Below are 13107 nucleotides of genomic sequence, written 5' to 3' on the forward strand. Positions count from 1 at the left end.
GAAAACACTTGTCGAGACGTCCGTTCTGTCGTCCTGTGTCCCAGAGCTCCACCTGTGTGTGTGTGTGTGTTTGACAGAGGGATCCTCACAGGAATACAATCCTCCCTTTAAGCAAATACAAAACACATGACAGTAGGGGTCAAAACATTGAAAAACAGACGTGATAGAGCTGCAACAATTAATCCATTCACTGATCTGCAGAAAATTTATCAAGTATTTGAAAACTGACTAATTATCTGTTAAATCAAGGAAAAAATATCAAACAATCTCAAGTTTCAACTTGTGTTAGGATTTCTTCTGCTTTTTCTATCCGGTTAATTGGGCAACTTCAACATTTAAGGGGTGCCGTTCCAGTCTGTCTGCATCTGTTGCCATTTATTTACTAAAATATCTCAACATTTTCTAAGTGGACCAGCTGCAAATGCATGCAGACATATGTGTTAGTTAGAAGATTAATCCAAATGATTTTAATGACTGCATCATCAGGATGCAGAGAAGGGTGGGCGATTAATTTTCCTAAATCTCGCGTGCAAAACTGGAACTGTTGTGGTGGGCTGCACCAATAATCTAACTGGGACTGTTGTGAAGGGCCGCACAGTGCAGCCCTCCACAACAGTCCAATTTTCTCAAATGACTGCTTGAGAAAATTAATTGCCCACAATATAATTATATAAAAACAGGCATGTTCTGAAGAACAAGTCAGATTACAGATTAACTAAATTGACTAGGATGAATTAAAACAATCTAACAATCAGCACAAGTCTGTATGCTTACTCCACTCCAAATGACAATATAAGTTGATCAAAGTCATCTATAATGTGGCTGATATTTGATGGTTAACTCTTGACCTAAATCCAAATGGTCTGTCAATCACTTAGACCACTTATATCAATGAAACCAGTCTCTTTCCCTCTCTCTCTCTCACACTCACACACAAACACGTGTGCATGCACACACAGAGCATACCTTTCTTTGAGTTAGGTAATTCATTTAAAAATAGACACCGGCAGCACAGTGATCAGAGGGACTGAATTTGTCTGTCCTCATAATGAAAATACATACTGACATGAGAGATTATTTCATGAAGTTACTAGAGTGGGAGTTTATTGGAGCCAGAGATTTATATATAGAGAGCTTCAGGTCTAGTCTCAATAGTGTTGCCCTTTGAAGCACTTCTGCATTGGCTTCATTTTCAACTAACCCACCTGGGAAAAACCCACGTTTCAGTAAATGAGCAAATATTAGCACACTGAAATGCTAAAGCATGATGATTAACATGATAGACAGATTTTTTTTTCTATCCTCAGAGTTGCCTTTTTCTCATTTACATGACTGTCCTGCATTTACAGCACGAAGCAGTTCTTTTGTGCACCAATAGATTATAGATTTCTTGCACATGGGTCAACTTAAGGATTTGTGTACTGCCTACGTACACTCCACTGTTTGTCAATAATCTGGCCTCTGTGGGATAGTAAGGATTTAAGAAGCACCATGTGTCCTCTATTGATTTTACCCCAAATGGCCGCACCAATTCCCCTCACAAAACAAGATTGCCCTTCCCCATCGTCTTGACAGATTGATTTTGTATCTTGGCTGTGAGGACTTGAGGAGCAATCCCTCTGATTCTGCCTCCTCGCACTGTCACTCTGACGGACAATTTCCCTCTCCATCCTTTACCTCTCCCCATCTCTCCTCTGTCTCCTTCCATTAAAGGGCTCTTCTACCTTTAAGCTTCTAACTTCTCTCCGTCCAGCCTCCACCCCACCCTTCCCCTGGCAGCCTCCTCCCCCAACTTGCTCCCTTTCTCCCTGACAGGCTTTCAGACAGTAAATCAGAGACATTGATCCAGCGCAGCGCCCAAGTGTCCTGGATTCTGCTAAAGAGCCATTTTCATTTCACAAGCAGTTTACTGGCCTCGCTACCCCCCACCCGTAAACATCGCTCTCCTCCCTCTTCTCTCGCTCTCTCCATCATGGCCTCATCCATACACATCACCCATCTCACCTAACAGCCGGATCCTGATTCTCTCAAAGTACCGCCACTGTTTTCCTCCCACTTTTGTCTGCTTTCTCACAATTGTCTTAGCAGAGAAATACCTTTGAAGGCTTGAAACATTTCACTACTACATACCAACTGCACACACAAACATTTGTCTCCCACAATTAGGATACAAAGCCCTGCAGGAGGATTCCTTGAATGAGCTCAAATAATTCTGCAGCAACATTAGGAGAGGACTAGTTTAACCTTCCTATAATTTGTGTGAGCACATGTGTAGGGCTACTTCGTTAACAGGTTTTCTCTCCTCAAAGAGGATGTTCTGTAAGTCAGGTTTTTTTTTTTAATTCAAATTAAGAAACATTGCAGAGAAAGAAGCAGCCCACAGCTGCTCCTCTGCACTACAATATCTCATAAAAACAACAGAAATCTGACATTTATCTCTCAACCTTGCAGCAATACCTATACATTATGTTTGCATTGTAATTGTCTGCAGCAGCACACCAGCAGGAAATTTCCACAGATGTTTTATTTTTTAATTTTCTATAGTAGCTAACTTTCTGTCTGCAGTCAAGTGCCTGCTGTTGTTTTCTTATGTGCAGTCTGTAAGTGTCTGGACAGAAATGCATTTTCCTTTACGTCTGTGCAAGAACATTTGGTGTGAAACAATAACAAGAGCATTGATGTTGCTTCAACAGCACATGAGTTTGTTTGTGGTTTGCATAAACCCCCTCACTTTTTGACTGGTGAAGACGGATGGGGTTAGAATTTTCTGGTACAGTAACACAGGCAGCAATTTACAGTCTAATTCTGGTAGAAGTCAAACACTTAATGGTCCTTACTAGCACTTAAATGTCACTACAGTGAACTGAAGTGTGAGGAAAATTATGTTAATAACTTCTTATTGTCAAGTTAAGTAAAAATCGGTATACTTTATAGTGTAAACTACTGGCTGTGGTTCAACTCGGACAGTTTACTTTGAGTGAACTGATACACTGATTGAAATAGAAATAAGGAAAGAAATCACTACCACACTTTTGAGAATGTGCTGTTAGCAAGCATAATGTTTTTCCAGCACTGCAGCAGCTTATAAAAGATTTGCTGGAGTGGAAAACTAACTTACCTTTTTTCAAATGCACACTGGTGTCTGTTACTAAAACATAAAAGAGAATCCAGTGTAACACATAATATACAGACAGATCTAACATGGTTGTCTTTTAATGTTTAATGAGAGCCTGACAAATTATTAATTGTTTTAATTAAACTAATATAATTAATTATGTGGACTGTAATTTCATGGGGCTGTTCTCCTCTTTTTACCCTTTAATTATAGAGTGGGGAAAAAAAGCTCCAGTTTCAGCTTTGTTCTTTATTAGGTGAGCAGTATTTATAAAGTACTACTACTACTAAAATACTACTCCCTATAGACTTGTTGCCATCTGCAGAGTATACCAGTTAGAAAACAATAGTACAATAAAATCACCCCCACTCATCAATAAATATATATTGGTTTCAGACTAGAACTGACTTGCGCTCACTGGTCAGTTTATTAGGTACACCAATTCAACTGCACGTTAATACAAATATTTTAATCACCAATCACACGGCAGCATTTAAAGCATCTAAGCATTTAGCCATGTAGACATAACCAACACAACCTGCTGAAGTTTCAAACTGAGCATCAAAATGAGGAATAAATGTGATTTAAGTGACTTTGAATATAGTGTGGTTGTTGGTGCCATGTGGGCTGGTGTGAGTATTTCAGGAACTGCTGCTTTACTGGAATTTTTCCACACATTCATCTCTAGAGTTTACAGAGAGTGGTCTAAGAAAGAGAAACTATCCAGTGATCAACATGTTTTGGGTGAAAAAACCTTGTTCATATTAGAGGTGAGAGGAGAATGGCCAGATTGCTCCAAGCTGATAAGAAGGCTACAGTAACTCAAATAACCGCTTGTTACAACTAAGGGATGCAGGAGAGCATCTCTAAATGCACAACTTATTAAACTTTGAAGCAGATGGGATACAGCAGTATCCCACGCCAAGGTAGGGCTAGAGTTTCCATATGGGCTCACTGGCACTGAACAATGTCAGGATTTAGTGTAAACACCATGAAAGGATGGCTCCATCCTGCCTTCCATCAACAGTTTAGAGTCTGGTGGTGGTTTAATGGTGTTGTGGATCTTTTCTTGCATCACTTTGAGCCCTTAAGTAGCAGCTGAGCATCACTGAAATGCCACAGCTGCCTTGAGCATTGTTACTGACCATGTCCAGTCCTTGCTGTGGGGGATCTTTTCCTTGTAAACCTGGCCCCTCTGTACCAAGTGTGCATCATTTAAACACCACAGCCTACCTGAGTATTGCTGCCTGAGTGTACCCATCTTCTAAAGGCTGATTATAGCAGGATAACACATCATGTAACAAAGCTCAAATAATCTCAAACAGGTTTCTTAAAAATGACAGTCACCAGATCTTATCCCAGTAACGCCCCTTTAGGATGTTTTCGAACAGGAGATTCACATGTGACGCTATCATGTTAATATGGACTAAAATCTCTGAGGAATGTGTCCAGCACCTTCATGAATCTCTGCCATGAAGAACTGAGGCAGAGCTGAAGGCAAAAGAAAGACCAACCTAGTGTAACTCTACCTGGCCAGTGAGTTCTCTATTTTTAATGCTATTGAAAGGCATATTACTATTTCTGATATAGTGCACTCAAAGTATTCCACAATGCCTTGAAGTAGTGTACAACCAATGGTCACTACTCACACTGTATATGATAATGTACTGTAATGACTTAGTGGGACTCTAAATGGATCCAGTGTCATCATTAATTTCGCTGGCGCTTTCATTCCTGTGACCAGTCACAATGTCTCCTGTAAATAGGTCTATTGTTCCATTTCAGAAGCAGCATACATAACAGAAGATGAGTCACTGTTCAAGTACTTACAGGTGGCTTTAGAACTGATGGATCTATTTATATTTGAGCATTAGCATGCTTTATGTGTAACAATATAATAGCAACATCGCGGTTAAAGAGGATGAGCTTTCACACACACTTTGCGGTGAGATTTCTCAACTACAGTTTCTAAAGTCAAAAAATTCGGAACATCTACAATGAAATCACAAATTTGGCAAACTCATGCCACTGATGCGCCGTGGGTATGCACACAATCCAGGAACAGAATTTAATTTCCCTTCGCAAGCAGGCAATCAAAGAAAATAGCCTAATCAACATAAATCAGTCTTTTTTTTTTTTTAACATATTCTAATTATTAAACAAATGAACACCTCCTATAACAACTGATTTATTTAAAAATGTCATATGGTTTAAACCTTGAAACAACCAGAATCAATGACAACCACCAGTACAGAAGATGAACAAAATGCTACAAACACCTTAAAATGATAAATTATTACAAAGATCAGGTGATGTTAGTGCGAATTCTGGTGAATACAACCAGCTGTTTGTTAAACCCATGCACGTGGCACTGACTCCACCTTGTCTGTACCTTTTTATGGCTACTGCTTACATAATGGTGTTAATTTCTACAGCTTTGTTAGTGTTCTCATGTTGCCTGAAAAACTCACATCCCACAGTGGTGATTGTCATTGCTAATTGGCATTTAGTCTAATATTAGCCACCTGTAGCTAGCTGCGTTTATGACTCTGATTAAGTATGATTAAATAATTGTGTTTAAAATGCCCTAAACTACCATTTATTCTGTGGTTTCGTGCACTTTTACCTAACAGGACCCAGCTCGTCTTGGCACTTTTATAAAGCTGATTCAAAGCTTGGCTCTTGAGCGTGTGATGACTTGAATCTTAACATCAGGGGCCATAACCCCTCTGCCTGCCAACAGCCAGCAGGTTTGTGAGACCCTTCAGGGACATTACATCCCACAGCTGCAAACTCAAAGGCTTGTAGGGCAGAGGTGTCAAGAAGAGAGGTGTCTGCAGCAATGAATAAAATGCTGCTGGTAGAGTTTCATTTCCCAAGTCAAGAGGAGGTTTTTCCAACTTTAGTTTATTTATGTTCCTTATAAATGGGACGCTACAAAGAAAATGTTTTTTTCTCTCACTGTTGTCATTATATAATGATAATTAATAGTTGTTTTACCTGCCTTGTTAATGGGTAACGCTTAAATGCTTCTCTGATGAATCCATTTTCCATGTTAATTTGCAGCACTAACAAAACATTTCTTATCAAACATTTACTTTTGTTCATCATTTTTCTGCTTAGTGCAGAGGCAATCACATACAGTATCTCTTACTTAATAGTACTGATATTTAAATATAAAAAAACTAAACTTAATTAAAAAATGGGAACACTGACTTGGAAGGCTGTTAATACAATCCACCACATAACAGGTTTTCCGAATATTTGCCATACCATTGCATTTAAAACACTCACATGTCCCAAATACAGCCCTGCAGTACATCAAAAACGAAAGAAAACCATTAATCAACATATGAACATTACCTCTGAAGTTACGGCGGTTTTATTAGAGACACAGTTAAGCGTTTTGCATTTTGCATAATTTTAAAAAGTTTAAATTTGTTCAGAAGCCTGTTGAACTCCAGAAATTCAGTTTTCTTTTCGGAAGTAAAATGACAAAAAAAACCAGCGGCTGACACCGCTGTAAACAACGGTAGACTTGTGCGTAACAAGCAAGCGAATAACGCAGAAAACATTTTTAGACTGGAAACTGTTCTTGAAGTACACAGAGAGAGAGAGAGCTGTGCATGAAGTGTGATTTTATCGTGGTGGAAGCAAAACAGCAAAAGTCAGAGGGAATTCATGACGATGTTTATGCGTAGTTTGGATCTTCTTTTGCTGCTGGTTCGGTCAATATTGTTTGGTGAGAGATAAAACTAACAGATTTAGGATCAGCACAAAAAGGGCGTAAACACAAAGCGTGGACCCGCCGAAACATCAGAATCAGCGAGCTGTCGGCTTTCGGCCGTGTCCGTGCCGTCGGGTGAGAAAGGCGACAGCTCACTGATTCTGATGCGTCGGCGGGTCCGCGCTTTGTGTTTACGTCTTTGTGCAGAATCCGTGTTCCTGCTCTCATTCACTGTTTTAGCTGTTTGGTGGTTGTTGAAATTTTGTGAGGTTTAACCAGAGATTCTGGCGTTTTGGGCAAAATAAATTTATATTAAAAAAATCGATACAGGATTTTAATGAATCAATATCACGTTATCCGAGCCAGAATCGATTTTAATCGATAAATCGACTATCAAAACCCACCCCTACTCCTAAAGTCATCATAAAGGGGGGCTAAAGATCATAAACATGTTTGTCGAACATTTCACATAGTATTTAAAGACTGACTCACTTTTGGAGAAGTGTCCACAAGAACTGACATTTTTGGCACTGGGTAGCTTCTCTTGTTTTGTATGCCCAAAATGTCATACATGTACAGGGGCAATAGAAGGCCATTGTATTCTAATTCAACAAGGTACTGGAAGCATTGCTCAGCAGTTTTAACATGACAACATTGCACAGTTATCCGCCGCTCACTGGATATTTTCCCTTTTCCTAGTTCTTTGTGAACATCATCCAAGATGGTGGTGCAGCACATTGAGTTTTGGAATTGGTTAGATATTTGCTTCAACAAGCAGTGGAACAGGTGTACCTAATAAAAAGTGTAAATTCTTGTGTGCCCATGATTTAACACCTCACACATCCCACGCACCGTATATTGTCAACTGTAGTCTGATACCTGAGCAGCTGACTGCATTTTCTAATAATATCTTTATTTTTTTTTGTCTCGCTATCAGTGATGCAACAAAGCTGAAGTCAGTGAAATGTGAGCAAAGGTCCCACACAGCTCTCATTAGTTTTCCACGTGCAGTTATTCTCTCTTTGCTATCAGAATATCCGTTTTGCATCCCAGGTGTAAAGAGTTTCACATAAATAACAATATATTGAAAACAACCAGCAAATGCATGTATTACATCACAAATCACAGACAAGTCCTCGATGTTTGGTCTACAGAGGTAAACTGAGGCCAAACCAAACTCTTATTTAGTGGTCTGACAGATAAACGGAGCTGCACAGTGTGCTCAGTGTAGCCTGTGGGATTGAGTGTTGTGTTTGATGGTTAAAGCTGATATTCTTCAAATAAAGTGTGAGAGGTTTCTGATGTAATATAACCAGCCAGGGACAACATTTTCTTTTTTTTAGTGCATGCAGTTTGAAAACTTGACTCAAGTGTTTGACCCACATTCTCCGGGCAGACACGTGGATTTACTCTGAACACAGCACAGCAACTTCATCACACGGACTTCACACAGACCACAGCTACATGTTTAATCATCAGTGAGAATCTCTTGTTTTGGATCAGCATGAAAAAGCAAGGCCCTTTAGGTACTTTTTCACATTTATATAGCATTTCTCTTTTCTTACTGCCCACTCAAAACACCTAACTAAAAGTCAGATTGTAACTGCAGCACTTTGTCTACCTCACATATATGGCTAATTTAGATGCTGCAGTTCACATGCATGTCTTTGGACTGTGGAAAGAAGCTGGAGCACCCAGAGGAAACGCACACGGGTGAACAGGGGCAACACGCAAACTCCACACAGAAATCCTCCAAATGGGATTCAAACCAGGAACCTTCCTGTTGAATGATGACAGTGCTGCCTAACCACCACAGCACCAATATCCCAGCCCAAATTTTAGTTATTGCAGGAATCTCTGCTGATTACACTGGGCCTCCGTGCGGTCTTGCGATTGGCTGACTGCTGCAAACAGAAGGTGTGAACAGCTGAAAGGGGAGATATCCTTCCCCTTTGTCATATAGACCCAAGAGTTGTAGCATCGTTTCACTTTCATAACAGTTTTTTAATTCGATTCCGTTATACTGATTTATGTCTTTTGTGAAGAGTTTTAGGGCTCACCTGTGGAAACTGCTGTATAAATAAATTAAATTCTTTGAGGTTTGAAGTCAGGAGGTGCAGGGGGTTTATAGTTGACTCAATGACTGATGCATGAAAAACAAACCAATCATCCCTCTCCATCACGTTGCTTGACAGTTAGTATGAGGTGTTTGTGCTGATATGTTGTATTTATGGACAAACATCTCCACTTTGGTCTCCTCTATCTAAAGGACATTGTTACAGAAGTGTTAGAAAGAAAAGGCTTTATCCTGTCAACCCTTCCAAACAAACCAAACTATTTCAGCCTTTTTTTCTAATTGATCTGTCATGAACTTTAACATTTAACATGCTAACTGAAGCTAGAGTCTGAGTTATAGCTCTTGTGTATTTTTTAGTTTCTTTGAGCATTGCTGACCTTGGGGTGAATTTGATGGCCATCTGCTCCTGAGAAGATTGGCAGCCCTCTTGAATGTTTTCCACTAGCGAATAATCTGTCTCACTGTAGAGTGATGGATTTAAATTGTTTGGAAATGGCCTTATAACCCTCCCCAAACTGATGGGCAACAACGATTGTTTCTCTAAAATCACGGCTGATGTCTTCCTCCTAGGCACTGTGTTAACACACCTGAATGCTCCAGACCAGCAAAGTGACACAACTCCTGCTTTTATAGAGGCGCTCACACTTGCAGATGATCAGCTAAGCAAGTCAATTTGGTTAGCAGCACCTGGAGGCTTTTATCCTCTGATTTCGTTTGAGAGCAGTGAAGGTGAGACTAGTTTTCTTTTTACCATGAATATAAATGTGATCGGAATTGAGGAAAATCACAATGGGCCCACTTTATTTAAGCCAGAGATGTTAATGAAAACTTTCCCAGGATGACTGATTTAAATGGTCCCATTATGTGGGATAGAGTTTATCATGAGGCAGTGTGTAACTTTAGTTTTCAGTAGTGCTACACAAATAACCTTCCACAGGCACTCAGAGAGTTTTGTGTCACCTTACATGACAACTGACATTTTTTTGTGCATTTATCACAAAAATCTGCATATGAATGAATTATGTCCTGTTAAGGTTCAAAATTGAGGAGGGAGAGTACAAACCACCATTGGTCCAGAGGATCTTGGTCAAACAATGATTTTAATGAACACACACGTGTGGGAAGACAGCAAGTAGTCTTCAACTTAATCAAAGCATAAACAGATATTTTATAGCATCAGGGTTTGATTTACTGACGCCCCTTCATGCGTCACAGATACATTTTATACATAGATCAGATCAACACCACAATAGCTTTTCACCCAGAAGATCATCTTCTATTTTCATGGCTGGTACTTTCCGTTCTTGTCTTAAAGTGAATTGTTCCTCTTTCTTGCCGAGACATGACTAATCTCTCCTCTAAATAAATCTAACTCATGTGTGTGTGTATGTGTTGACCTCACATGCTCTTTCTCAATTCTGACCTTTTACCAGACCAGAGGCTCACTGAGACTATATGTATGTCTTCTACTAAATAAATGTTTTAATCAAGAACCCCTACTAAAAGCTTAATATAAAATGATCTGATATATAAGTGTTTTGTAAGCATGTATTGCAATTCCTTCTATGGCTCCAAGTCACTTGCACAATAGATTGTCCGAACATCGCGCCGAACAAAGCTTCCGACCCCCAATTAATTGACCGAGCTCCAACTCTTTAATAAGCACAGATATGCATTGTGTATAAAATAGTCATAACTGCTTAAGGCCTTCTTAAAGCTATCTGTTACATTGTTAAAGCCTCGTCTTAGCCTGCTGCTCAAAATAACTTTCACTTCTGCAAAACTCTCCAAGCCTGTTTCCTGTCCTGTTACTTTTAGCCTTTCTGAAAGACACACACTGTTCAACCCCTGAATGCAATATAAACTCCAGATTATATTATTAATGCAATGGTAATAATGACAATTATTTAACAATAGCAGTAAAATAATTTCCCTGCTCCACAGTCCTCACGCCGCGATTTACTGCACCGCCAAGACGCGGAAAAGCACAATGAGCAGCGCGATCAAGAGAGCTTGCTGCAATAAAAACCATTCAGCAAACTTTGCCTTGTTTTACATACAAAAAGCTTTTCAGCGTAAATCAGTTTCTGAGTAGGAGCCGCTTCGATTAAAGTGATACAACGAGAAAGCAATAAATGAAAAGACAGATTAGCAATTTGAAGTTTATTCTGCGTCTCTCCCCGCTGGAAGAAACCCAAGCAGATCAGCACCAAATATGTTTAGGTGCCAAAAAAATGTTGACGAAGCAGTAACCTATTAGTGTGCATCAAACAAAGTCAGCAACAGCAGTCGTCAGCCGGAAATGATTCTTTATTAAACACCCGAGAGTGCAGGGTTTTTTTTAAACAAACACACTTGCATGTCCACAGCTCTTTAACTACAAAGGGGTTCGCCACGAAAGGTATTACATTCACACACACGCACGCACAGGCACACAGGTGTGTTGGTGGGCTGTGAGCAGTGGGTAATTTCTAGGGCCAACAGGATTATCAGTGTATGTTCTGGAAGATGGCAGGGAATCAGCCTTCAAGTTAACGAAACAGTTACCGTAATTGGTCTTCATCTGTCATCTCACACAGAGCTGAGGACTGTTCGAGTCCGTGAGAGAGATTGCTGACGGGACAGTGATGAAAATTGGTCGCAAGATAATGAGTCTGGTTGTCTTTTCATCCTCTCATCCTGCATGTGTGTGCGCGCGCGTCTCTCTCTCATTATTCAGAGTGACTGGTTGGAGAGTAGCTTCACAGTCTGCTGCTTATTAAAAAACCCAGAGCGCCTTTAGATGAGTTCATCAGGCTCTCCGTCCCCTCCTCTTCCCTCCATCCGCTCCATCCCCCCCGCCGGCTCTGCATCCTCTCATCCCTTCATCCCCACCTTTTTTCCTCCCCCTCTCTCAGTTTGAACACTTGCATCCTTCCTCTTTCTGTCTCTTTATCCCTCCCTCTTCCATCTGTTTATTTTTTCCCCCACCATCCTGTAGAGTAAAGCAGCGAGGAAGAGACATGAGGAGAAGGATGAAGGAGGAAGAAGAAACCGAGGCCCATACAGGGAGGGAATCAAAGAGCACAGGAGACGAGAAAAACCCCCCAAAAACAAAAAACCAGTCCCCTATGTGACAGATGAGGATTTTATAGAAAAAAGGGCGGTCTTCTCCCAATTTCCTGTTGATATTCTTTGTAGTTTATTTCCTTCCCCGCTCCCCCCCTGTGCGTCTGCGCCATCACGGCAGACTGTTTGAAATCAATAAAGATGGTTGTTGGCTGATGAAAGTTGTGGGGGTGGGACGATGGCTCGCTAAACGCTCGTTTTGCTTCACACAAATCACCGCCTGTGTTGTGCCGACACGTGACGGCCGCATCCCGCAACAATTCATACAGATGCGCTGCAGGGAGAAGCATGATGGCGTTTGCAGAAATACGCATATGGTGGGTTCTGACAGGCAGACGGGGTGGAGGGAGGTTGGACAGCATACAGTGAGAAAGGAGGGGGGGGGGGGGGGGGATAATGGATGGTTGTTGGTTAAAAAAAACCCAAAAACGAGCAGGTGCTGTAGCTATACAAAAAAGGGAAGATATAAGGTGGAAAAATTATGTTTTAGTCATAATAATAACTGAACACAAGACTCAAACTAACAAAACATTTTTAGCAAAAGGACCTTAAATTATCTGCAGTTTCACAGCAGCAATTATCAAATGTTATAGTGTAAAAACAATGTGAAAATGAGAAAGTGGTCACTTATGATGAACCTTCAGATAATTATTGTATACTTTTGTAGCACTGCTTTATTTTGCAGTTTTATTAGTTTCATCTCTTTGTGTAGCGACCAGTTTGTCTTCACCGCTTACCAACCTCAGTTTGAGGTTTAGCAGCTCCCTAACCTTCAGAGAAAATGGAAAGCCAACAGCAGACTACCTGCTCAGTATCAGACAGAGGGAGCTGGCTTACAGAGAAGACTATGTAGCACCTTTAGAGCACAGACTGTATAAAAGAGATGGATGTGACCATTGTGACAAGATCCCGAGCATTGTGGCTGTTACCAGTTTTACCAGGGATTTTGGAGCGAGATTTCATGAGCAACACGTGAGTCTGACCGGAAACTGAGGGACACCACACATTTGCAACAAATGAACTCGATGCTCAAAAGAGCACCAGTACTGAATATAGAATAAGGAAAAAGTCAAATAACAG

The sequence above is a fragment of the Rhamphochromis longiceps genome, linkage group LG2 (assembly GCF_057381845.1).
Source record: "Rhamphochromis longiceps isolate RC_006_pf linkage group LG2, R_longiceps_female_GT1.1, whole genome shotgun sequence".
Lineage (NCBI taxonomy): Eukaryota > Metazoa > Chordata > Actinopteri > Cichliformes > Cichlidae > Rhamphochromis > Rhamphochromis longiceps.